Below are 4,304 nucleotides of genomic sequence, written 5' to 3' on the forward strand. Positions count from 1 at the left end.
AAAAGAAAGAAAAAAAAATTCACTTTCATATATAAAATTCATCCAAATATAAAGAATCACCTACCTTCTGTAGGGTCCCACTTACCCTGTAGCTCTCCTAAGGACTATTCCAAGGTCCTCACAGCTCTGGAAGAGCAGAGTTTGCTCCAGTAGAACCCTTTGGGCCAAATCAGCAAATTCTTCACAATCTCTGCTGTGAGAATGTTAGAGAGATTATTTATATTGATCTTACCTAAAAAAAAAAAAAAAATCCCTGAATGTTACAATTGATCGGGGAAGTCTTCCACCAGGAAGAAATGGTTTTTGAAAAACACTGAAGGCAAGTTTAGAAAATAAAAAGTTGTAAAGCAAATATGTATGTGTGCGTGTTTGTGCATATGCCCAAATTTGATTTTAGGTGCTTATATTTCTAAAAAAAATCAGTTATACATTATATTTTAACATATTGAATGAAGATAAGGAATCTGCTATTTCTTTAGTTATATAATCAAAATAAAATTGTTGTAGCTGTTTTCTATAGATTTCTTTTCTTCTCTTCAGGAAACTGAGTTTAGTATAATTTCCTAGCTTTCTCGAATGTTTTAAGGTTCCACAATTGCACTCACATCTGCTCATGACATTAAGTTTTTGAGACTTGCTTCGCAGACTGAAAAGAATCTTTACATTAAAAAGCAGGTCAACCAATGAATTCCAAAACAAATTTACCTTGAAGGCTCTTCAGAATAGGTTGGGCAGAACTTGGCAGTGGCGCCAGGTGTTGGCTACCTCAAGGCAGGGAGATAATTTTGAGATCCAGCCTCTCATTAAGCCCATGCATATCCTAAGAAATCATCTAAAATAGTATGTTCTTAATCTTTTTTTTTTCTTTTTAGGATAGCATGTGCCTATGATATTCCACACATTTCCTTTCTCCTATTCCCAAGTCAATTCATCAATCCAGTCTTCTCAATGGTAATGCCATTGGTCTACTACCTGGTCAAACCACAAATACTTTTAGAGCACCTAAACTGTGAGTGGGGTATGTACCACCTGAGGCAGCACAGGAGAGGATAGGTATCTATTTAAGGAATGAAAAGGTGTTATCTTAATCATGGGCATCAGAGTGCCTTTTAGGTATAGAGAAGTCTTTGCTTAGTGTACAATTTCCCAAGCCTTTTCTGTGGGTAGAGAATGCAAAGGGCATTATCGCTATACAGTCCTTAGATATAAGGAGAGAAATAAGCTACTATTTACTACTTTTATCTATAAGCTCTTATAGATAAAAGGTTAAAAGGAGAGGAAACGGTGGGAGAGGGATGGGTATTGAGCGACTGGTTGGGAGACAGGAAGCCAGCGAGAAATTCCCAGGGACGAGGGTGGGCACGGATGCACACTACTAACCAGTACTAAAACTTAAGATGCTGTTAGAAAGGGTTTATCTTTAATCTGCTTTACCAAGAGTCCCTGTGTGAACGGTGAGTAGGAGGAGACAGGACCCTGGTAGTGGTGAAATGATCTATAAAAAGACTCAACACTGTGGAAGCAGGGCCTTGAGTCAGGAGTCCTTGGATAAATCAAAGCTTCCCAAAGACTCCCCAGAGGGACTGGGCGGTAGCTTGTGCAACCACTGACATACGAGAGGGGTCACAACATTTGCATTAATTCGCAAAGGGCACGATGACCCAGCTACCATCTCCAGCTGCCATCACGGCTGCAATTGCAAGAAGTCGTCCCTTCCTCTAACCCGTCACATGCTTCTAAACACACTCCTCACTAAACCCCGTCCGACAGGCACCCTCCTCCCTCCCTCCTGCCCTCTTCACTTACAACAAAAATGGGAAAACAGAGGAATAAAAACTGTTGTGACACATACAACGTCTATAAATAGTTGACTTGGACAGAGGGGGGGCCTTTGTGGCAGGAGCACTGGTTCTGTTGCACACCGGAGAGAGGGACTCAAGTGCAGTACGTGGCATTTGGCTAATGGTAGGAAATTGGGAACCATCTACATTTCCCTCCTGGGGCCGGGGTTAAATGAACCGTGCTTCATGCACACCGTAGAATCTGCTCTAGGAGGTCTGACAATTAAGTTCGCCGACTCATCCTAGAAAAAGTGCTACAAACCTCATTGCTGAATTTGGGGAGCACTTGACAGGTGACCACAGTGTTATTCAGCAGTGAGGAATGTGGCACTTTTTCTGGGATGAGTTTGTGAACTTAACTGTCTGACCTTTTAAGTCATTCCAAAATAATGTTGATAAATTTGATGTACTGAGATAGACAGATCTCTAAGATCTATAGCTACGTTTAAAAAGTGCAAATTGAACACCAATGGTGTTCAATGTTCTCCTGGTCCCCCTGGTCAATGTTCTCGGGAGCCTGACTTCAGACTTGGATGGAGTTCTGTGTTTCCTCGTCCAGCTCAGGGCTCCCACTCCCTTCTCAGGAATCCTCTCCCTCTCACCTCTTCAGTCTCTCTCTTTCCCCTGCCTCCCTCCCTGGGCATGTGAATAAAATGTCAACTCTTAAAACTTTCTCAGCAAGCTGCTACCCCCCCAGGTTTCCTCTCCTCTCCTGCAGATCTTCTATGACAAGAGCCCCTCCCTCACTCTTCCTCCTCAGCTTTTTAACCCTCACAATCTCAGCACTTCAGCTATCACATTATCACTCTCACAGAGGTCACCGGTATCTTCCCTGTCCTAGTGTAATCCTTTCTCCTCCAGCACCACCCTCAACAGCTGCAGTCTCTGGCCGGGGACAGCCACACCCTTGAAAGTCTCCCCTCTTCACGCCTTTGATATTTCTCTTTCTTGGTCTCCTTCCTCGGACTGTCATTCCTCAGAGGTCTTTGGTGTCTCTGGTTGGCCAGGTTCTTCCTGCCTTTTCTCCCTTAGATATTTTTAGCCAGCCCCATGCTTTCAGCCCTTGCTTTGTGAAGCCAGCTCTACATCTCGTCATCAACCCTTGTCTGTGTTCAGGCACATCTTTCTCTGCAGGACACCCACGACCTGTGTCCCAGGCATCTGGACCCCTATCTGTGTCCCAGGCACATCTTCCTCACAGGACACCCATGGCAGGACATCCAACTAGCAGGTATAAATCCCCAGACCACTCCCTTTCCTGCTTCTCTGCCTCCTGGGTTTTCTAAGGGAGCTCTCCAGTGCCAAAGTGGCTCTCCTTCTTCCCAGTGACATGAGTACCAACACTCCCTCATGTCCCTCCACTTGACAATCACCTGTCCTCCTTCCCTCCCACTCCTTCCTTAGATCTTCCCTACAGCTTCTCGGTTACTCTCCCAGACTCCCACCCCTCAGTGTGAACGTCCTAAGGTCCTCAGTCTCCTCAAGAATAAGTTTTACCCCTGTAGAACAGCACGGAGGCTCTTCACCATCTGCTTCACCTGCCTACAGAGTTATCCACTCCTAATCCCTCATTTGTTCCAGAAGAGTCTTCTCACTGAACCCTGCGGACCTAGGAAAATAAAGCCTCCTCTAAAGACTGTCTAGAGAGACTGGGAGGTTCTCTAGAGTTTAGAGAGCAGACAATCTCTGGAGACTGCACTCCCCCGCCTCAGGTGAGTGACCCCCTAAGAAATAGCGACTTGCCCCCTTCACATCGGGCCCTCTGCCCACCTCATGGCTTCTGTCTGCAACCAGTCCTGGACATTGTTTCCTTTCACTGAACTCCTCATCCTGCAAAGGTGCCCCTTAACCTTCTCTGGGTCTTCCACCTGGAATTCCCTCGACCTCCAAACAATCAAAACTTGCATTTTACTTCTCTTAACGTTAGCAATGCCCGTGTGCAGAATGCTGACTTGTGCTGGCACAGGAGACGAGTTCTCTTCATTAGCCTTCCCCACAGCAGTGCACTTGAGGTACGGACCCCTCAGTTCCATGAAGGAGAAGAGTCCCCTCTGGGGCAGCGGGGCACTAACAGGAGGAACTGAGACGCTTCTAATGTCTCCACATGTGCTTTCTCCAGTAGCCGAGCTGGCTGCCTGGCAGTGCTTATCCAAGTCTGCCTGGAAGTGTCAGTAATGACAGCAACACTTTTCGGAATTTTGTTTTGTTTTGTTTTGTTTTTTGAGACATAATCTCACTATGTTGCCCTCAGTAGAGTGCTGTGGCATCACAGCTCACAGTAACCTTGGCTTAAATGATTCTCTTGCCTTAACCTCCCAAGTACCTGGGACCACAAGTGCCCGCCACAATGCCCCACTATTTTTTTGTTGCAGTTGTCATTGTCATTTAGCAGGCCCAGGCCAGGTTTGAACCCTCCAGCCTCAGTATATGTGGCCGGCGCTCTACCCACTGAGCCATGGGCAC

Source organism: Otolemur garnettii, unplaced genomic scaffold (assembly GCF_000181295.1).
Source record: "Otolemur garnettii isolate 467f Iridium unplaced genomic scaffold, OtoGar3 scaffold00006, whole genome shotgun sequence".
Lineage (NCBI taxonomy): Eukaryota > Metazoa > Chordata > Mammalia > Primates > Galagidae > Otolemur > Otolemur garnettii.